General features: G+C 42.0%; 1 long non-coding RNA gene across 2 annotated transcripts in view; it reads left to right on the forward strand.

The window, feature by feature from the left end:
- The window catches only part of LOC111854670 (uncharacterized), a 39,244-nt gene continuing 15,578 nt past the window's right edge, over nt 1–23,666 (forward strand). For both annotated transcript variants that reach the window (XR_002840734.2, XR_011984595.1), the window contains exons 1-3: nt 1–134; nt 1,303–1,637; nt 22,982–23,092. This is a non-coding gene — a long non-coding RNA (uncharacterized lncRNA). The remainder of the gene's footprint in view (nt 135–1,302; nt 1,638–22,981; nt 23,093–23,666) is intronic.

A 23,666-nucleotide genomic window follows, 5' to 3' on the forward strand; every position in this document is an offset into this window, starting at 1 on the left:
TGTCTGTTCATTGTGAGGTATTGTGAGGGCTCCTCTGTGCCGAGAGGTTCTGTTTGTGGTCAGCATTGATATTTACCATCTGTTCACTGACTTGCTGTCTGTTTCTCAGCTATGCCATTTGGATTCTCATTCCGGTATGCTTCTTTCCTGCTAATTGTCTATTTACGGACTTTTGGATTCTGTTTTGGTTTCTGATAATAAGCGGTCATGGAACACTGTGTGTGGACCTCCAGCTCACTTTGTTTATGCTAGCACTTTGGGAAACATTTATAACCTCATGGATAGAAATTTGTCTTTAACATATATTTTACCTGTCAATGTATGTTAATTTAATTGTAAACAAATATTTCATATAATATTAATCAGGTGAGCATGTAGTAGATATGTTACAATCTCCCGATTCCCGTTGCGCCGCTCTTCCGCGCAGGTGTGTTTACGTCATCACGAGTTTGGTGGATGCAGGGAATAGCATAGCCGCGGAAAAAGTTGAACGGTGGGTTTATCTTTAAAGTTCCAGGAGCACACGCTTATAGATGACATAGTTCACATTTTTCGTCACAACCTCGTTTTCGAATTTTTGTTTTTGACCGGTCAGAAGTGTTTCGTTTTCCCGTTGCAAAATTACCGATAAATTACTTCTCAAAGGCATCGCTTCAAAATCACTAGAGGTAAATAGATTTTTAATAAAATCCTATAGATTTGATATATCATTTATTCAACCATGTCTGTGTGAAATTTCGTGACTGTCCTTAGTGTCGAAGTCAATGGTTTTGCTTACGAACGAAAGCATTCCCAACTGAGCGGTCACGGTAATGAGGTGCCCCAGAGGTCACGTGACTGCTATACTGCAACCTGATTCGTCAAGCGCGTTTGTTTACATTGTAGATGACCAAGTGTGTTTATGAGAGATCTTTCACTGATGTTTTGTGCATTCCTGCAGGGCTTTTTTCAGTAAAACAGCTTATAAAACAAATTGATATATTTTTTTGAAGATCACATAATTTATTAAATTTCTTTAAATTTCTCAACTTAAGATCACAGCCTTCGTTTAAAATACATTAAGAACAAAAGGAAAAAATGACCACTTATTTCCGCTATAACTTCCTTATTTCTCAAGATATTTCAATGATTTGGGTGTCATTCTGTCTGTTATCTAGTTCTCTATCAAATTCAGTTAAATTTTCTGTTATATGGGGGGTTTGGATTTTTTTGTAACATACCTACATGTAGGTTGAATGGGTGGCATATGCAACTGGATATCATGCAGTTACTCGGATGGGGGTCATTAATTTGCCCTTTCAGGTAAAGCTGAGGCCTGCCTGTCACCACAGCAGACTGTCATGCCAGTGCACACGTGGCCAAAAAGGACAGAGTGACATCTGGAATTGTCCCCTAACTGAAGACCTCACCTTGGCTGGAGGGAGAAGGACGCATTCTTGAAGACGGGACCGCGGAACGGCGTTGCGCCCAAGGAAAATGAGACGGGAAGGGGACCCCCACCCGCTCGCTGTCATGGAGAATTCCAGGGGGCTTATATGGACAGCAGGGCTTGCACTTACCACCAAATAAGAAAAGACGAGCACTGTCTACAAAACAGCACCGGGAAAAGTTAGACGGCATGCACTGACAGGACACTGGTGAGTAGTATTAGTATTGTTGTTCTTATCATTTATGTGTCATAATTGTGTATAAACAGCAGCTGGCATCAGTTTGTCAGTGGCAGAAGTAGGATTATAGTATTTTGGCTAGACAAAAATATGGAGATGGGAAGCTTCGACCAATGGAAATGTAGCCTTACCTGTCGGCTATTTTCACCCAGTGGCTTGGGATCCTAGATAATTTGCACCAGCATAAGTTCTGCGTCATACTTCACGGAACGGCAGCCTGCACACGGAATGGGGGGCCTCCAGCCGTTAACTGACACACGTTCAGCCTCGGGACGGAAGCGCGGCAGGCTCCCGGGGCCGGTGTCACGCACGACGGGGCAGCTGACGACGGCTGGTCGCTTGGGGTGAACGAACTGAAAGTTTCACGCTTGAATATCACGGTTTGTGATGATTTATTAATCAGCATTACATAGTATGTATGTGACCCAAGTGTTTAGTCAAACAGTGTCGACATATAGGGATGTTTAGGATTATATTTGTGCCCTTGCAGGACGTGAAACCTTCCCTTCATATGTGCATAAAAAGAATGTCCAAACAAATGTCCTTTTTGACTAAGGCCAGCAGGGGGCAGAGTGCTTAAGGAAGTGGCATTAAACTCAAAAGGCAGGTTGAGTCAGTAGGGCTGTCTTTGACAAACGTTTCATTTAGACTCATTATTGTCCCCCTGAGATCAAGACAGGATTAATAATAGTGATATTTAATGTCTGCAGTAAGAGCTGTTTCCTAGCAACAAACTAAAGGTGAATACTGGAAAAAATATCTCCATCAAGCAAGCGACTGAACCCTTTGTAATCCTCTAAGCTATGGTCCCTGTTTGACTTCATTTTCAAAATCTCTGATAAACATTAGAATTCAGTAGGTTTCGGAAGGGCTATACTAATTAGCGGCACGGGAAGAGAAACATTATTTTTGACGTGTTTATTTGTAGAGCTAGAGGAGTAACATGGATAAACTGCTTATTTCCGCAATTATGCGGAGTCGGTTTGTTAGCGGGCTGGGCGAAGCCGCCACGCTTTCCGGAAGCTTCGACGCGCCTGACGCTTCCTCGTGACGGCCAGACAGGCTCGTCTGAGCTGCGACGCCTGAGAGCGTGAAACTCGAGCCGACACATGTGTCTCGACGCAGCGGTTTAAAACGTGTCGTATATCTGCGAGGAGCGTCGGCTGACTTGGCACCTTGTCTGATTGGGGGTGGGGGTAGGCGACACGGTGAACAGCGGAAGCTATTTAGAGGGAAATTAAATGTACAACAACTAGTCACTGAAATGTACTGATAGCCGAGTAACACACATCCATATATTTTCATAACGTACAGAAAAGTGAAACATATATCATACTGAAGCCGGGGCTGCGATCACGCTCACTCTCCACAGTTGTGAGTTCGTTTCCCTTTCTGCATTGACAGTCTCTCTGGTTTCATGGGGGTATCCTCCCACAGTGTAAAGACATTCAGTGTGACTGGATTGATTCCTTTAAATTGCCCATAATGGGGCATTAATAATGATAATGACACTTTCATTGATCCACATGGGGAAATTTTGTTTTGGCTACTCTGTCTTGTGCTCCATGATACACAGACACATATGTAAGTGAAGGACAGCCACCCGCAGCAGCACCCATGAAACTGGGGGGGGGGCACATTTTCATCGTATTAGGCAGTTTAGGGAATTGAAACTCATTAATATTAATGAGAGCTCTACCTGATTGGCTGGTGAACTGAACATTCATGAATATTACACTCAGGCCTACAGACATGTAACTATTCTGCCAAAGCTGGGTTCAAACCAGCAAGCCTCCTGTCTTAGCGTGCTGAATCACATGCTGCCCCTGATTATGGGACTGGCATGCCATCTAGGGCAGTGGTTCATTGGTCATTAAGTCACGACCTAAATTTTTTAAAATCTTCAACCTGATTTATTTCACTAAAAGACTGCAGTAATCCTAAATGGAACATCGTGCAGTAACAGTAGCAGAATGTCTTCATGCATTGTTCAAAAACCATGCAGTCCACCTCCCAGTGAAGGTGGTCCCGTGGCATTTTGGGTCGTGACCCACCAATGGTGATCTAGGATGTTCCTCAATGCCAAACACACAAAGATAGTACTTGTGGTCCTGGCAAGACCAGTCTTGATAAGTTACCTCCCAAGATCGAACTTTGGGCGCAATGAATCATGGGACTGTTCTCATTCGGAGAGGATGCAGCCGATGTGTCTTTGATATCTGGGGCGGTGCTAGATCAATATCTGAGGATTTTTACTGTCCTCGGTACTTGTGTTCTTAGTTCTTAGGTTCATGAGAACATAAGTACGGTGAAGTACGCATATTGAGGAAACACCCCTAGGCTGTCCCTTGCCCTTTGCATCCTGGGATATGCTGCAGGCTCTGTGTGGTCCTTTTTGGATAAGATGTATGGACGACTTTAGCTAAATTCAACCAATATCCTTAGCTGAATTATATATCAGTTAATATAGCTGCAATGTTAATTTCAGAGTCAAACCAAACTTAACTGACCACCGATGCAGCCACTTATGCACAGTCTGATCCCTTAGAAACGCATTGCTTTACATTTTGTAAGCATTTAATATCCCCTTCATTTTTATCCTTTCCGAATACCAACGCCCAGTTATTTTAGGTCACTCGTTACACAGGCCTGTAGCACATTGAGCCATTCGACTGAAGCTCTTCAGGTCCAATAGTGAAGAAATCCATCAGAATAGATTCACCTTGTTCACGATAATCCCCATCATGCATCATTTAGTGTCCAGCGTGGGCTTTATCCTGCCCTCCGCTGTAATTATCCCCCAGTCAATGCCCTTTGAATTTCTGAGCCAGATTTATTACGACGTCAAGGCGGTCAGAGCAAGCCACCTCCTGTCACACGTGAGAGCGATCAGTCGACAGACGCTAAGTATTACTTAGAGCATTTTTCATTCTGCCGCCATTCTTGCTGTAACGCTAACGCTGAAATATAAGGGGAGGTACATCTATATTCCAAAGACTCCCTTTTAGCTGGTTGGCCGGCATTTTTAATGCAAGGTGACTTACAAGTTTTATCTATATGATTTTTATATTTTTATTTGTGGGGCTGGATATATTACCAGAGCAGTCCAAGGTTACAAGGACTCAAACTTCCTGATTACAAATCCACATGCTAAACCTCAGTGCTAGCTATCGTTTCCTGGAGTGTTGTTTGGGGAAGAATAATATATTTGGCTAAGTGACACTAAATGTTTCAGGTTCTTTGATGTTGCAGCTGGTTATATAGCACTGTAAGATCTTAATGCAAAACTGTGTTTTCTGGTCTCTGCTGACACACTCTTTCCTCTACATAGTTGTCACACGGGTTTGTTTTCCAAAAATGGAAAAAGAGTATTAGTTCCCGGTATCACAAAAAGTCTAATTATAATACACAGACGCTCCCTGTGTTACGATGGGCTGTGTTACGATACTTCAGCTTTACGATGTGTAAATGTTTTTCACTTTCAGTGCATTATCCAATAAATTACATGAGATATTAAATATTTTATTATAAAATAGGCTTTTTTAAAGTATGTTTAAGGTCCATCCATCCATCCTCAAATTCTTATGCGATACAATGAGCAATCACCCTGTCCTAAGAAGCACAGGGTACTGGACAGGGGCCAGCCTAGATCCCAGGTCCCACACAGTGTGTAGTCAATTTAGAGACACCAATTCACTCAACTACAGTACATGTTTTTGGACTCTGGGAAGAAACCTATGCGAATACAGGGAGAACAAGCAGACTCCACACAACCCTGGAAGGCTGAGACCACATTACTAGCCACTGAGCAACTGTTACCCCAGTGGCACCGCTAGTATGTACCTATTTCTCAAAATGATACTAAAACACAACACCAATCGCTTTGCAGGAAGGAATCATTGTTTATGCAGAAGAATGTAATTAAACGGTAACTAATTTGTATGAATGATTTGGGGAATGTAACTCTGCCTCCTCCCCCCACAACTGTGGCACTCTTTCCAAAAATGGGCTCACAATCAAAACCTAAGTGGGGATTAGTACAAATACCTAGGCGTCATTTATGTTCAGACCAGAACATATGACCTGGTTAAGCTGTGATTTATGGATGTTTATTATGCAGAGGCAATTACAGAATATTATCACATGCATGGAGTATAGAGTAGAAGATCCTTGCTGCTCTTTGGGAGGAATTGACAAGTAGCCCTCCTGGAAGTACTTGGAATTCCGCACCATCAAGGACTTCCCAGAGAGATGGGACAGTTAAATCTATCTCGCATAATGCTGCGGAAATTTAGCTATAACTAAGGATCTGAAGTTTCATTCTCAGGCTCTGTTATTAAACATGAGAAACTCGCTCTTGACTCACAGGAGATGGCAGTGCGCTGGCAGTGTGTCTTTGAGGAAAAACCACTTTGATCAAAGGGTCATGGATTTACACCGCCCACCCCCCCCCCCACCCCCAACCACCCATCAGCTTATGCGTGACACGGGAAGGCCAAGGAAAATGACCTCTGTCGACTCGCAATCTACTAGTCTTTAGTCAATTTGCTCCCTCCGTGAGGTCAGGATCGCCTCGGGACAGAACCAGAACAACGAACTAGCGGGTCCAGACAGATCTCTCGAGTATGTAACTGACCCACTTACTAACCCAGTGAGTCTCAAGGACGCTCTTATAAAAGAAATGTAGATTTACTGCATTAACGAAATCCAAATATCATAAATAAATACCAGGAGAAAATCACCTTGTACCTCCAGAGAAATGCTATCTGACCCTGACCAGACCCCAAAGGCATTCTCTCTCTCTCTCTCTCTCTCTCTCTACACATACACACACACACACACACGTGCACAAAGGGGATATTTCAGGTTGTGAACTCCTGTAGTGCTTATTTAAAGAGAGTGTAACATGTGCATTTGCGTGCTGATATCTCCATTTGCTTTCTGTAGCCTATGCTTCCAGCATGCAGCCATACCCCAGTTTGCCTAAACATAAAATCAGAACAAGTAACTACTTACTTCAGAATGTGCATGATTAATTTCATGAAGGGGATATTTTAAATTCCAAGCCAAAGGTTTATGGGTGTCACACATCTGTCAATAAATACACATTTTTTAAAACAATATTTCATTTTCTTGTAAAGGACTAGGTAATTTTCACACAAGCATGTTTCCAAAACAATAACTTCTCATCAAAACATAATTCTAAATGGTAATTCATTTTTAACAATATGATAAATCATTATTTTGAATACTATTACTAATACTAGCATGTATGTATGTATAGTTTTGTTACCATCATTCTGAATGTTTTTTGTGTGACACTTCAGCCACAGAAAGTGTTGGTTTTCTTTACTATATCAGAAGGAATAGGCTGGTTTTTAAAGAAATGTTATAACACATTTTTTACTATTATACGGGGTTCAAGCAGCAGCTGCCTTCCAAGGCTTTTCATCTTAGCTTCTGGATCCGTCTGGCACGAGCGCGCCGTTCGCACAGCGCGAGAGAGGAGCGCGCGCTCCGCCGCGCTCTAACCGCCCATCTCGCGGCGTTCTCTCGCGCTGACACGTCCCCGGCTTCACGTTACTCCTCTGTGATCCTGCTGTTCGTTTATGGAGCTGATAACGAGGTTCACGGGCCGTGCATCTGCTTATTTTTCAGCATTGCTCTTTATAGTCGTAGCACCGTCCCTACTGGAATAGATGGAGAGTGAAGGAGGTGTAGGGTCTCCGTACCCTCACCACCGAGTAAAAATAGGCAGTGCAAGGCACAGTGCAGCAGAGCCTCCACGCCTCGCTTCATCGCGTTCCGATTGATCCCGAGAACAGATATTAATAATTTATTACCAGTGGATTGTACTCTTCACTCGCTACTACTACTACTAGAAATGCCAGTTATCTGAGAACTCGGACTCGGGCTGTATGGGGCAGAAGCACACACAGGATTTATGCATGCAAAGATGACCAGATGTGGGCCATCGAGTGAATCGGCCACAGTGCACCGTATGCGCATCGTTAATCTGGAGGAGTGACCCTCCTATCCCACTTTTAGTATCGATCTGAAACGTATTCTGGGTAAATCCTGCGTACTTAACTAGAAGAATATTTAAATCAAGATCCTACCCAATTCAGTACAATGACAACGTGGACATCACGACCCCGCATTATTGAATTTTTTTTTGTCAAAGTACAACTTTTGTTTAGCATAGAGACCTACATGCGTAATGCCTATATATACATTTGAACGTATAAACAGTACCAAAGCAGAATTATACTTCACGTCGAGCAGTTTCAGTGGCTGCATCAACCTCTATGACATCATTTGGAAATTTAGCATAACTGCATTCCGGTTAAAATGTGTCATATTAATAAAACAGCATCAAGAACAATATGCCAGCAGCAATTTTATTACAGCTGTGTCTGATCTCACTGCAATATTTATAACTTTTATTCAATAAAGCGCATTGAAATAAACTTGAAATTACAAGGATGTTGTCTTAAATTTATTGCAGAAAAATGCACAAATTACAAAACAAATTGCAACGCTTTCTTTGTGCCACCACTCTTCTAAACAATAATACAGTGCTGTTCTTTAATAATTAAATGGGTAACATGATTTATTCAGTGAGCAGCGTGACCTTACCCATGTTAAATTTAAAATGCAAGTGTTTACAAATGGACACGCTCCGAATTCCCGATGCGTAATGCGTCGGAGAGGAGAAGTAATTCATTTATCGTGTGATAGGGCAACACGTCGCCGACACGGGATTTGACACGGCTGCGCGCCGGCACGTGCTTCAAGGGATCGGCCACGCGGACGGTAGGGCTGCGCGTAGGGAGCGAGGCGTGTGCGGGCGCGCGGAGTCTAATGTCCGATTTAGGCTAATATACACTGAACAGTAACGTTTAATTAACCACAAAAAAAAACCCCGAATTTATTTATTTTAAAGAATTTTCTTATATTTTTCTTGTCGATTGTCTTGTGGCAATATAATAAAATGTACCGCTGTCATCGTGGCTTCCGCTTTTTTCTACGCAACGTAATAAACATTTATATGGACCTACGACTCAATGATGCATAAGACAAAAAGCCTCGTACAGAATAAAAAAAAAAATGAAAACAAATGCACCCCTTTTATGCATCTAGCTGAGTGAACCTTAACACGATCAAGAAGAGCTAATAGCATGAAATATTTGCATGACCAATTAAATGATTAGTATAAATATTATTACCACCAGGTGGCCTGGTAGCTCTTTGGGTAGTACTCTTCTTTCACATCTTCCCGGCTGGGGGTTAGAATCCTGTCTGAATCTGTCTGCATGTGGAGTTTGTCTGCTTTCCTGTGTTGTACAGGTTTCCTTCAAAAGTGCAGTTAGGTTCACTGGCCGTCATAAATTTCCCAAAGTGTATTTTGGTGCCTTGTGTCCAACAAATCAAAGTGTTTTTGTTTTTGCCATTGCAAATCTAATGCCATTGTGAGGTGCACTGCTTATTATACACTGGGATTTTTATTATTTTTAGGTAGGTATTATGTGTTTCACACTGCATTTAAGACAATCAGCTCACACCTCCGAACGAGTCTGACATCCACGCATAATGAAATTACTCACATACAGGCTTTGAGAGTGTGTGATATTTTTTTTTCTTTCAGTTTTCACTCTTTCACGGGCAGGACAGCAGGCTTATCTCTCCTCAGCACCTGTGCTTTCAGTGTTCCTGTGCTCGGACCGCTCACACGCATGTGCTCCCCTGCACGCAGGGCCTCCCCTTCTCTCCTTGCCTTCCATGGGGCGCACTGCCACTCGGCACTGCGACGTCCCCTTCAAATGCCAAGGGTGATGCTAGCTAGCTAAGGAATTCAATGGCGCAAATCTTCTGTGGCTCAGTCACAGGAACGTATACAGTACTTACGAAAATCACATAAATCTCACAGAAGGTATGCAACACAGAGAGGGTATCCTTCATGTTAATTCCTTACTAAAATTTGCTGACACATCCAGGAACGTTTCTAGCTATTGAAAAAAAATCAGGGGCTTAAGTCAAGTTTACCTGGGGCTTGACTTTTTTGTTTTTGAAGTAAGATTGGCATCAGGGGTTAAATACTCGTGCTATAGCCCCGAGTGATCGAACCGAATGACGCCCAAGGACACATCTTCCTGTGGAGACTTACAGCTAGATGTTTCTCCAGGAGGACAGAGGCTGAGGTGGCCTGTTTACATGTTTACAGGCCCTACAGCATGACCTCTGACTGGGACACTTACTGATAAACCCATGCCCTTAACTGTCATTATGCTCTTAGGTTATCAATCATATTTCTAATAATCAATATAAGAGAGTCTCCGGCCAACATGGGTTTATTGGTGACTCTAAATCAGCCATAGCGTGCTGAGAGAGAGAGAGAGAGAGAGAGAGAGAGAGAGAGAGAGAGAGAGAGAAGGAGACAGAGATGGAGAGAGATGGAAACAGTCTTGCTTGGTCAAGGTGTCCTGTCCAGCATTTATTAGGAGAATTTTCCATTTTCAGGGATAGATAGGGGCTGGGGATGGAGACAATGCAATATAAACATAAAAACAAAAGTCAAGGGACTGGGAAAAAAGTCATAAATCACGCGCAACACTGACGCTTCAGGGAGCCAATAGCAGCCAAACGGAGATGCTGGTCATCTTGGAGCTGACAGCAACACTGTATTCTGAGATGCCGCAGTGGAAGCATCACACTGTATACAGAACACAGTGATATTTACAATAATATATTAAAAAAAAAAGGACGAGGAAAACAAATGCGTGGGGGTGACCCCAGGCACAAGGGTGTAACTTTGGTTTGATCACTGGGGTGATTGAGGTTTCCTCCTATTTAGGGAGATATATGATTGGGGGGGGGGTTGTATTGGCTGGTTTTGAATATCGGGGGGTTTCAACCCCCTCGTCCCTCCCATACCCATGAACTTAGCTCTACCTACAACGACAATAAGTGAATTATGTTTTCATGATTATTATGAAAATTATATCCCTGGATTATGATATATTCTGGGGAAAAACGTATAAATACACAATTATAATGTAGTGATTATTCAGCAACTGTAAAGCTCTATTAATGTTTTTACAGTTCTGCAATTGCCATCACTGATCTTGTCTTAATTGCCTTAAATTGGTTTTATTTTTAAACACATGCATTTCAAATATTCTCCAATTATGAATCTAGAATAAATTAACATAATGCAGGTTTTGCATCATAGTCTACCAATAAGGCACCGTTTCATTCATGTTTTATTGAGTGTTATTTTTGCCTGTGGAAACAGGAGTGCGAGGCGGAGGCGAAGGCAGTGGCCTCGAGTCAGACGAGGCAGCCGGCGATGGCGGCTTATCAGGTGGGGAATGCGTCATGGCGGAAATAAGAAAGAACAGGTGTCCATTTCTTTACTGGGCCGCACGTTTACCTCGCCGTTGGCGATGGCAGCGCGAATGAAAAAAGAGAGAAACCTGTCGGTTAGTGCATTCAGGCAGAAAGCAAACAAATCCATCAGCAACGTCTGACTCCCCTGTAGATAGCCTCCAGTTAGCACTTGACACTGCCATCGGTTTCTCAGGGAACGACTCAGCAGACACAACCCCCCCCCGCCCTACCCCCTTAGTACAGTACTTCTCAACCCAGTTCCCCAGATGGTCCACGTTTTCGCTCCCTCCCAGTTCCCTTCCAGACAGTCCATATTTTAGTTCCCCGCCAACTGTCTGGTGGTCCCCAAGGCCCGGATTTGAGAAACACTCCTCTAGTGAGCTAACTTGTGGATTTGATATCTAAATATAATTTACTTCATTTCTATGCACGACAAGATGGACCTAGTCTTTCTTTAATGCAGAGCTTGATGTTGTCACTGATGTTGTAAGGTATCACCTAATCTATGCTTCCTTAGAATTAGTAACCTGTGTTCAAATCCAGATGGTGCTGATTCTGTAATATCAAAAAAAAGCATCAATTTAGGCTAAGATTTTTTTATTTTGTAAATTTTTTTCACATCTCCCTCTAACGGAATAACTTGCATATTGCAAAGCAGTTTTAACCAGATGGATATTTTTCTACACATGGAAATGTTTTCCTGTCATTCCTGACTTGTTTCATACACTCTTTTCGTACAGTATCACAGCTGGCCTCACCGGTGAGGAATCGGCGTCTCAGGCTATGTGAAGCCTGTGAGGTTAGCCTGTAGCCAGCTTCAGCTTCAGAGCCCAGTAACACGGTGAGCGCGGTGCTTCTGGGCCCATTTGGCTGCGCTGCCTTTGGCAAACTGAGAGGTGTGAACGCCTCACGGCCTTGATCACAGACCTGCATCCATCTCTGATGTCTGAAATTTGTAGCATTTTCAAGCGAATCTCTTTAAGAAAAAAAGAAGTGGGTGGGTGGATGGATGGATTATACCAATCCTGAAGGACAGTTTTCCAATAAGTAATCAAAACAATCAACCGAACATCAGTCATTTAATATAAAATATAAAATTATCATCCGGTAAAATACATAAATCATACAGTTTTCATTGCTTGCAGGAAATTTTCAGGCAGTCTACGATTCATGGTGAGCTAACGCAGACTTCGTTTTGGGTCCAGTGAAAGACATGAGAATTATGAGGGTAACGGGATATGCGCTACAGTAGATGGATGGTCCAGGTCCACATGTTACAGAAAAATATGTCAGCCTGTAAAAAGTGGTTAAAGAAACCATCAGTCACACGGCTGCACTACAGGAACAGTCAGAAGGCTCAGGAAATTGGACTTCTGTGGTGAACAGGAGGCAAATACTGCATCTTGGCATAAGCGAATCCTTTCTTAAATACACTGAAGTCTAGTGACTCTAACGGCTGGTCACGCTGCTATAGAACTATTTCCGCAGCGAAAATGTCGGTGTCTCTTTGGTTTCCGCATCGCCCAGCGCCGTCGTACGCTCGACCGCCGTCGACTTGAATTCCCATTCCTTCTTAGATCTGTTTTTATTCGCTGCTGATAACTTTGACTAAGAGAAAACAAATTGCACTTTAAATGGAGGAGGTGGTGCCCAGCTCTGAAAGAAAGCAAAGCTCTCCAACATATAGCACATCGCTTCTCCTTTAGCTGGTATCCAGAGTGCCAAACTACTGTCAGAAATATCATTATTTTGTGAAAGGCTCTTTTTTTTTCCTGTGAAGCTGGTTTATTTGAAGCATATATATATATATATATATATATATATATATATATATATATATATATATATATATATATTTTGATGTTCAAAGGGAACAGTAACCTCCTAATACCAGATGTGGGGGCTTGAATGTGTTTGTGTCGCGTTCCCATGTCCCATAATGTTTGTGTGGGTTTATTACCACAGTAAACGGAAAAAAAATTTGATTAGGAGAAGTTGTCCCTGAACTGCTGTTAGTGCGTCCTGCAGTGGACTATAGGGGGCGCCCCTTTCCTTGCGCCCTGCGATTCCTGGTCATAAGTCTTGGCCTGTTTGCAGCATCGCTCAAGCACGAGCTGGCAAAGACCCTTTCTTAGCAACAAAGTGCCACTTACCTGTGTTACCAAAGGTACAGCTCATTATAGCCGGAGTGTTATGTCCAGGGATGTACGTAACTGGCACGCAAGCCAAAAAAAATTTAAAAGCCAATCATTTGCACGATAAAATGCACGATAATTTCTTATCATATCGTCGCAAATGTACATAAAATACGTATGAATTCATGCTGCTACAACAATCGTTTACCGCATGTATGGCTTTTAAAGGTGAATGCGTATTTGCGTACCAGTTACGTACATCCCTGGTTATGTCGTCATATTTCTGGGGCACGTTTAGCCCCTAATTACCTTTGATCTTTTCTGTCCATCGGAGACTGAGGTTAGTTTCCGTCTATGGCCCACTTGAATCTTACATCTGAGTGGCCTCTCCACATTAACAATGTAGCATACAATGCCGGGAAAATACAGTATTGACCACAATTCTAATTATAGGCACAAATCCCTATAGAAGCCTCATTAAAAGCAGACTGCTTGCAAATATTGAATTTAACCTGCACCGAATATGGGAAATCTGATTGTAAATATTTCCTGTATAGTCAAGAAGTACTATTTCTCTAAGTGGACAGCCAGTAGGATCCTTTGATCTCATCAATATATTGTGATGCAATCAGACTGTCAACAAGTCAATCCTGGGGAAGTCCCGAATCGAATGCACCCTGCTGGTGTGACACCTTGACCTCTGCATCGATTGGCCGATTGTATACAACAATTACTGCATCGTTCCTCACATTTATACCATAATCACTGAAGTCTGCCAGGCCGATCTACAAACCGTGTGGAAAAACAAAAGTAGCTGGAGATTCACCTGAGGTGTAGCCACACCAAATGCTGTACTTGAGTGTATCTGAGAGTTTTTCATGGATCATTTCAGGTTAGATTCTCTGCTTAAGGATACAGCACCAGGAAATCCACCCCCGGAACTAGACAGAAGCCTCCAGATTCCAAATCTGTGTCCTTGACATCCTCTGTAGCCTCCCGCTGTTCTGTTCAGCTATTCCATATAATGCGTGTCACTGTAGTAAGGTTCTACTGACGCGGGAGAACGGTGAAGCTTATAAAGGCACACTTGGAAAATGTTCAAGCTAAAGAAGACTGATTAAGCCCAGAGTCAACATCAGTGGTGATTCTAGACCATTTTAACTGGGGGGGGGGGGGCAGTTGTTCTGTTAGGGGGGTCAGATACATTTGCCCTTAATCTCCTCCAAGTATTACTTACACTAGATTGCCAGCATTAAGAAGCAAAAGAGAGTTTTGAAAATCGATGTTATTTGCATAATGCTTTGTACTCATTTTACAGTTTTTATGAACATATAACTCTGGTTTCTTGTTTAGACTGTCTTACTTCCACAAACTTGATTATTTCTCTTCCATCGTTAACTTTGCTTTTCACCATTTGAAGCCACTTCACCACCCAGCGCACCTGCAATGTGCTTGCGTGTTTCTCCTGTTCACAGCGCAAAAATTTTAGCTCATGTATATGTGTAAATAATACTAGTAATAAGTAGTAATAATACATTTATTCTCAAAGAACAACTATTGCTCATCATGTAGGACAAAGAACTTGCTTGCAAGACCGTTAGTCAACATTTTGTTTTTTGTAGTGCGAAACTCCTGTACAACAGGAGTCTTCTGCTGTATTCAATCACAATCAAGGATTGTGCTGAAAACTGTTGTTATTCAAAGCTCAAATTCACTTGGATTGACTTATAGACTGAATGACTTTATGGCATCTGAGTCAATGCCTTGTGTAATTACAGCTTAGTGAAGTGTGACGTTGTATGCTGTCAGAGATTAGAGGAAGCTGATGCAATATCAAGCCACGCGATAGAATGAGCTGAAGATCCTGTTGCCGTATTTGATGATTCCGCGGAGATGCCGTCAGGGGGGGAAAAGCGCGCATTCTGATACAAACACAAAATTGAGAACCAGGGCATGCAGCTATCTCAGTATTTTCAAGTGGACTCCCTCGTAAGAATCATCCGTCATTGTAAATCCTCGCTAGCTGTACCCAACGAGCAGGCCTTCCGCAAGCTGCTGCCTCTTCAGAAAGAACAGAACCACGTACCTGAGTACACGACTGTAATTCGATCAACATTTGTTGAGTTTATTAATACGACATCCACGATGACATCAGCGGATGACTTAACCTGTGGGATGGCCAGGTATAGACCATAGTACAGAAACTCAGTTGTCAGCTGTAATATTTTGAGAGCAAAGTACCTCCTGCATAGAATAGCGCATGTACTGTATAGTATCTATTTTTGTGTTTTTTTTGCCTGTTATACTTTCTCCTCTGTTCCCCTCGGGTTTCTCCTCACTGACTTTTAAAATTTCGCTTTTGAGTCTCTCTGCAAGGCCTCTGTGGCTCCGGAGACCCTCTGTGAATATGGAGGCTGCATGTTCCTCCATCTGTTCTCCACACTGGTTCTCTGATTTCCCTGTAGGATCCAAACTCGTACCTTTGAGGTGGGATGGTGCCCCTAAATTGCCCGTGGCGTGTGTGTTGCGTTTACTCTTTGATGGACTGGCATTCCATTCAGGGTGACCCTTTGCCTTATGTTTCGTGGCTTTGGGTCCATATTCACCACCTCTTTACACCTGGTAAACGGTTGTGGAAAATGAACAGAGAAATTGCCCCATTGTTTCATTAGATTCTGAACAGGCTACTGGAGCATCTCATTGTTCTGGTTTTCAGTTCTCAGACACACTAACTTACAGATGCACCGATGCTTGATTTGACAGCCTCTGTACTGTGAGTTTAAGCGCATTCAGCGATTCGAGATACATGCGCACTCAGCAAGCCCCCCCCCCCCCCCCCCCACCGAGTGCAGCCTGCTCCCGCTGTGTATGGACCCGTGCCGTGGCCAGAGTGGATGACTGACGACTCGCTCTGACATTCCTGCCTATCTTACCGGGCGACGCTTAGGCAAGTGAGGGTTGAGCTGTTGAGTTGCACATTGGCTAACCCTAAGCCTATCCTTAGCCCTATCCCCGCTCTCCGTATGTGAGCTCAGCTGCTGCCACAAGCAATAAACCCCAAACAGGCATGCTAGCTAAAGCTAGGTCAGTGCTACGTAAGAGGAAACATTTAGCTGTCAATGTGCCTCAATATACTAAAGACACACACGAAAAAGAAAAAAAAACGTTGTGTGACATTTATGATTCCTTTCAAAATTTTATTATGAAATACTTTATTAATCCTGAAGGGAAAATTAGGGCTATATAAAGATGTACAGCATATATTATACATGTATACATAACTAATAGGCTGATATAACGTTTTCTGCGTTTTCTCTGCAAATTAGTGAAAGTGCTAACTTACAGAACGATGCTCTGGTTAACGATGTGATGTCACCTATGTTGTAGCGCATGTCACAGACAGTAGAGCAATGTCACACGTCGGCTGCCTTCCCTCCTGGAAAAGGCGGCACTGATCCGGACCGATCCGGACTGATCCGGGAGGCAGTGGGTGCCATTGCTGGAGGGAAGGGAGGGCAGATGCCAAGATGCCAAGATGCCCTCGGACCATATTATCCTCCGAATATTGGATCAGTTGCACATCAATCACCGGAATCACTGTTGCCGCAAAAGAATAATAACTAATCGGCTCCCTCACAAACCCAAATATGCCGCAGGAAGTGAGTGGATCGTAATGCATGTACCTGTTATTCATGCGTGAACCACACGCAGAATACAGTCCAGCCTTTTACTGACAGTAAAATGATCTACAGTATATAGTGTATAAGGTGTGTGAAACCAGCTGTAAATGTCATTAAAACAAGCATCTAAAACAGAATTTTAACCAACTGCTCCACAGCTATCACTGACCAAACTGTTGATGTTTGGACCCTTGTCTTTTTAGGCTAATAATAGAATGGTTTAATTAATCACAATGGCTTAATTAATCACAAGACAAAAATCCAGACAGGTAAACACCCATTTTACAGTGTTTAATGACTTTTCTTTGTATTGTACTGTAAACATCTATTAACATCCATATAACAAAACAAATATTATTCGAGAACCCAAATGACCAATCATGTACAAAATATGTATAACCAGGGAACAGTAATGGATTTCAAATATAATACATAACTCTGCGGCTGCATTACCCTCCAATTGCCCAGGTCATCACATGACGTGTCTTGATCACATGAGATTCATCTCTGGCTGGTACCTTTGTTCATTTCACGTTCGTTTTTGTTTCATTGGCTTGCTATTATTTCCTCACCTCAATCAAGTTACATCAAAGGTGACAATGTTTAGAACAATGACTAAATTGCCAATCACATCTCATAAATGAAATTCTAAGGGTGCGCTTTATATCGCCAATGATTCTCCGACATACCATTTAAAAAGTCATTTTGCCAGTAAGTGCCATTATTTTGAGTTGAGTGAGTGGATCACACTTAATTTGTGTTATGGCTCAAGTCATACAGCACTGTAATTTCCCAATAATTATTTTGTCTCTACCCTTTCATTCGGCATGCGGCAAACAATTGAAACACTCAAAGATGATCTTTTTTCCTGCTAGGAAACAAACATATGGTCTGATCTGAGACCTGTAAAAAAAATCTCAGCAAGGCCCATCACAATAACATGACTGTGATAATATTACCCCATACATTAGACAAGCAATTAAATTGTCAGCGATGACATTTGAAAGCATGTATCTCTACTTGTGACAATTAAACTTGCTGAAAAAATAGACAATTGAAAGTGGTGTTATTATCTAAACCACAGTAGAGTAATAATCCATCCATTCCAACTTCACAATACTTATCCAGTATAAGATCATAGGGTGTCTGGGTCTTATGGCAGGAAACATAAAGCAAGAGGACACTTTTACTGAAGGGGTGCTAGCCCATTGAAGGGCACATTCTCACACACATTCCCAGGAATAGGGGCAATTTAAAGATGCCGATTAGCCTAACCGCATGGTTTTGGACGGCAGGAGTTAAACAGAGACCCAAACAACATAAGGGGTGGAGTATGTACTCACAGAAAGAGGAGTAGGATCCAAATTTCCAATGGTAGAGGTTTGAGCCATCCCAAAAGATTGATGATGGCACTGCAACCTATTATTATGGCATAATACACAAAACCACTGTGATAATCACTGATTATCTCCAATGACTAATTGACATGTTAAAAAATAAATAAATCTTGTTTTGACATGTGACTTGAAATTGACTGTCATGCTTCATTAAATGATCTCGATGTTTATACATCCATTAGTATACAGTGAAATATGTAGCTTGAATGTATTCTGATCTAGAGGCAGATAGTCTACACAGAAGTCTCATGACAGTAAGAAAAAAAAACAAGAATAAGAGATCTGACGCTTCTGACGCTTCTCTGAAACATTTTGTTTAATCGCTGCACTCCAAACCACTACTTTTTTGCAATTCCTTTGGGTCATGTAGGGGGGGACGGTGCATATTTAAAATATCTGGACAGAAAGAGAGGAATTGTACAATAAAGAGGTGGATTCTGAAGGCGCTTGAAATTTTGCTGGCGTTTCGCTGACGAAGAACAAAACGATTTTACGGGAATGCATTCAGTGAAAGGTCAGTCAATCAATCACGTATGATTTGGCCTCTTTGTTTCGACATGAAATACTACAGAATGCTTTTCAGGACAAGGAAGAAAATGAAAATGAAGTCCAGCAATACAGCCAATGACTTTCCAAAACAGGACAAATAGTGAAGAGAATCTTGAGTAACTGGATTCATCTCCACTTTCCACTTAACCTTAAGGTATTGTAGTGCCACGCTATTGGTCTTTAAACTGAAATGTACTTCATAGGCATGCATTAGATATTTTTCATCATTGATAGTGTGACTCAGGTGAGTTGAGAGTCTGCTTCTGTCAATTACGAGTCTGTTAAGACTTACTTCAAATCCCCAGCCAGGCAGGTACAGTTACATATAAACCACTAAACTGTCAGCTTCAGTTTTTGCCTTCTCTTTCATCTCCAGGAGTGAGCGGCACAAATCACTGAGAGTGTCCATTATACCCACTTGTGGACCTGTGATCTCTAGCAAAGCCAAAGCTTTAGACCAACCACAGCTTGCTCTTGCTTTGTGGAACGTCACCTGATAGTCTTCATATACTGAAAATTTGCAGTTAAACTTTGGTCATGTCGCTGGTATTTTTGAAGGGGTTCTATTAAATGTCATAGATTGCCCGTCGCTGTAGGTTTCAGGCCGGATTTTATGCCATTTCATTAGTTGCAGTCAGGCTCGGTAAAGAAAACCTCCTGAACTGCACCTTAAAGAAAGACACGGGAACATTACATTCTACAAAAATAAATGAATATTATTTTAAATGCGGATTATACATCCAGTAGCTCTTGGGAGCCAAATATTTACTCTATAGGCTGTGCCCAGTTTACCAAGGAGATCCATTCATAATATTATTATTATTTATTATTATTATTATTATTATTATTTATTAAGTTGAAAAAAATAACTAATGGCATAGTTTATATTTGCAAATATTATGTAGTTTTACTACTACTACTTGCTTGCTCCTAAGTTATGGTTGGCGGCGGAGGGATATTCAACAGGATATGAGTGATACAGTGGTTACATGAATGTGCTTATTTCGTATCATCCAAGGTAAGCTGCGCACAGAGGCGTACTAATCCACGTGGCCGCAGAGGCATGAAGAACGCGCTTACCCTGTCTGAAGAGCGGAAATTATTAAAAGATCCCCAGAGTACTGGCTGCCTTGTTATTGTAAAGCATCCACATTGCTTCAGTCTGAGGCAGGGTGCTGCTGTCTTGTTTACCGGAGAATTTCAAGTTGAAGGGCTCCGTGATACATTTTGCTGGGATCGGTTACGTCACGGGAGGAGAAAGTCTGATTTAGCTTTGCGAAAAAAATCGGGCAAGCTGTAGAATAGCGGATTACAAGTTTCGTCTGCATTACAGATTGCGTGATTCTCCAAGTTGCGTGTCTCTTTGTGTGCGAGTGGGTGTTTCTTGAGTAGAGGAAAAGTCTTGGAAATCTGCTTAAGAAACTTCAAAATGGGGTGTTGATTTTGCAGAAGTTTTAAATATTTTTTCATCCACTTTCTCCATCACTAGCAAACAGCTCCTAGCAGGGAAGCGTTTGCATTTCAAAGTGGTAATAACCTTTTTTAAAAAATGTTTGTTGTCTTTATGCTGTAAATTTATAGGACCCTTTTGTTTCCTTTAAAATCAATAGCTTGTTACACTTAAAAGGGAACTAAATCAAATATCGGAACTAAATCATTTTAAGTGTATAAAGACTCATTTTATTTCCAGGTCACCGTCTTAAATCTAACACCACATGTTGCTAAAAGAAACATTTATAACCAGAATGAAACAGTACAATAATACGCCCCTTTGGTCAGAAATTGGCCCAGAGTGATATTTTATAGGCTCGTTTTCAAAGATATAGCTTTGCAGAAAATGGGCAAAGGTTTTTAAATAAGCACACAGGGATTTAAGCATCTGAGGTCTACAAGCACTAGATTTAAACAACTAACCGCGTTCCAGACCTTTGCAGCAACAATCCTCCTGACATTTCACCGTAAATACTGAGCCGGTTGTGTTTCTCTGCTTCTCTTTATGTCGCCTGCTCTCCGTCTCTGAGGGTCATTCGTTTATATCGTAATTTTATTTCCCGTGTATCAGCATTCAGCACCACGAGTGTCTGTCCCCAACATCAGGTAACGAGAAGAAAAGGTGTTGACTAAATAGCTGCCTCTCTCATCTCGCCAAGCCGGATCACTGAATATGTATGACTGCCTTGTGAATTCCTAACAAGTCTCTCCATGGACATTTTAACAAAAAGAATAGAGATTATTCTCTAAAAGTGTAAACTGCACACAACCTAAATCACTCCGCAACGTTGTATCCAATCGAAAGCACATTATTGTATTCAACACGATGCACATGCATCTACAACGAGGCACAGGTGAATACTTGGGCCGTCAAATATTGGTGATGTTGAATCGACCATTAAAGGAGTCATAGTTCATAATGGTTTCATCAGGAATGCAGGGACTAAGGCAGGTGTTAAGCTGGTAGATAGGTTATTCAATTACCAAACAAAATAGCCCAACCCTTTATAGGTATAGAGATCTGTCTGTCTGTAGATGTATAAAATACCTGTACAGCCAATATCTCTAATACCATAATTCCACCCCTGGCTAATACAGAAGGTGTGGTTTCTATCATTTATGGTGCAATGCAACATAGATCGAAATGTAGTGGGATGTACTTGATCATCCATCTGCCAAACTGGGCCTTCCTGAATTACCCAAGTGATACCAAGTGAGCCAGACATCCGTCTCCCTCCTTTCTCTGCTGACTCTATTAATTTAGTTCCGCCATTGCAGAAAGGCAGCTCTTTATCTGCTATGACGCTTCAGAATGACATATTGATTTCAAGGAAAGGTAGAGAACGCATAGTGTCAGTTGAGTTCCTAGGCATAACAGACTGGGGGACAACCCCCCCCCCCCCCACACACACACACACATTGGGGAAAAAGGGGGTGGTCTACCTGTAATCAGAAGGTTGTATGTTTGAATCCCAGGATCGGCAGAATTATTTCACTGTTGGGCATCTGGGCAAAGCCCCTACTCCCACCTTTTCCAGGCACTCTCTGACCCTTGCTGTCTCAATTGTATATTGATTTGCATAACGGTGTCTGCTAAACTAAATGAATAAAAATGTAAAAAGGGGGTCTTAATGCTGCGGTAAAGCACTTGGTAACTTCAATGAACCTCTGGCAATTGTGTGGATGTTGGGTTTAAAAGCAGATTGCGTTTGTGTTGGGTTTGGGAATTTTGAGCCAACTCTGTAAACTGTTCATTTTTCTTTCAATGGCTATGCAAATATAGTGTTATATTGTAGAGCTGGAGGGGTGCGCAAGTCCCACAAATAATTGTAAATAGTCCCTTGTATCTATTTGTTGTTGATAATAGTTGTATTTCCCTATTGTCGCACGTGTTTGTCCGTGTCTTGTGTGAACCCTGTACGATTCTTGTGTGTCTCTAGCGTTGTGTAAATTACCCACCATGTGTGTACCTGACGGTCCAGCGTCTGACTACCTTGTGTTTCCGCTGTTGTATCTGGGTTCAGTACCCGTTCAGTCCTTGTTATAGTCCTTGTAAGGACTGTAATAAAACAATGTGTTCTTCCCGGCAAGCAAATCTCCTGATCTTCTGCTGCTTTCGTGATGATTTGGTCTCCCTGGTGCTACAACATCAAAAGCAAACAGAACAAATAAAAATATTTAGATGTTGCAGCTCTCAAGTAGCGAAAACACTATCACGCTGTATTCGCAAATGTAACATAAATAAAAAAACAAAATGAATAGAACTTTTTTGAAAACCTCACTGCTGAGTTTTATTAAACCAAACCGGGGCTAAATTATTATCATGAATAAAATTGCACAATTGTTTTACTGCATTAATGATTTATGAAAGGAATCTTCCCTGAATGTAATTTGAACAGAAAAAAATTAGTCATAAAGTATTGGCTTTGGTGCGTTTTGAAAATGGCACTGTGGGCAATTTAAGAACGCCACGTGCAACAGCTGTCAAAAATCACATCTCTGGGATTCTGAATACTGATTAAATAGCAAGTCCCAAGGATGGGACATTTGGACAGTGCAGTATCTGAAATGCCATTAACAATGCAGGAGAAACTTTGGGAAAGACTAGTGCAGAACTCTCTGGCATCTTCTGTAGACCACCTCAGAGAGATTTTTTTTTTTTTCCCCTCCAGAGATGGAACTGAATTGCAGGCTTTTTCTTCAGATGTTCGCATCTGAGGAGGGTCAGAATGCTGAGCGGCGCTGATGGAAATGAGCGACTGCAAAGTGGTCACCGGATAAAGGTAACATCCTGGGCAATCTCCGCTCCTCCGAGTTCTCCGGCGACTCCCCCCAGCGCGTGCCCCCGCCCTGGCTCGTCCAGCTGAAGCACTTTACTGAAATGCAGGAAATAGGCAGGGTTAATACAATGGGAACTGCTCTGAATTTTGAAACATCTCAAGATGGTTACAAAGCACAACCTTAAAAAGGATTTGATCTGGTTGCTGCAGAAATACGCATATAAAATCCCTTTCCACTTTTGCTGTGTTTATTACTTATTTAAGAGTTAAAACCAAAGATGATGCAATGTGGAATCCAGTGTCCGTACCGACATCGATTCTGTCCCCGGCTTGGCTTGATAAACGCAAACCTCACGCCGGGAAGTACAAGGTGTTTGTGGCTTATAAACAGGATGAGGTGGGTGTTGCACGTAAAGATTAAATCACATATAGCGGCAGGGGGGAGGATTTACAGAAACCGTAAAGATGGTGTTAACCTTTAAACGGAGAATTGTGGGCCAGGCCTTCAGCGTAGAGGGAAGTGACCCCCCAAACTCCTGGTCAAAATAAAATTCGTATTCCCACAATTTAGGGCCCT

Source organism: Paramormyrops kingsleyae, chromosome 21 (assembly GCF_048594095.1).
Source record: "Paramormyrops kingsleyae isolate MSU_618 chromosome 21, PKINGS_0.4, whole genome shotgun sequence".
NCBI classification, from domain to species: domain Eukaryota; kingdom Metazoa; phylum Chordata; class Actinopteri; order Osteoglossiformes; family Mormyridae; genus Paramormyrops; species Paramormyrops kingsleyae.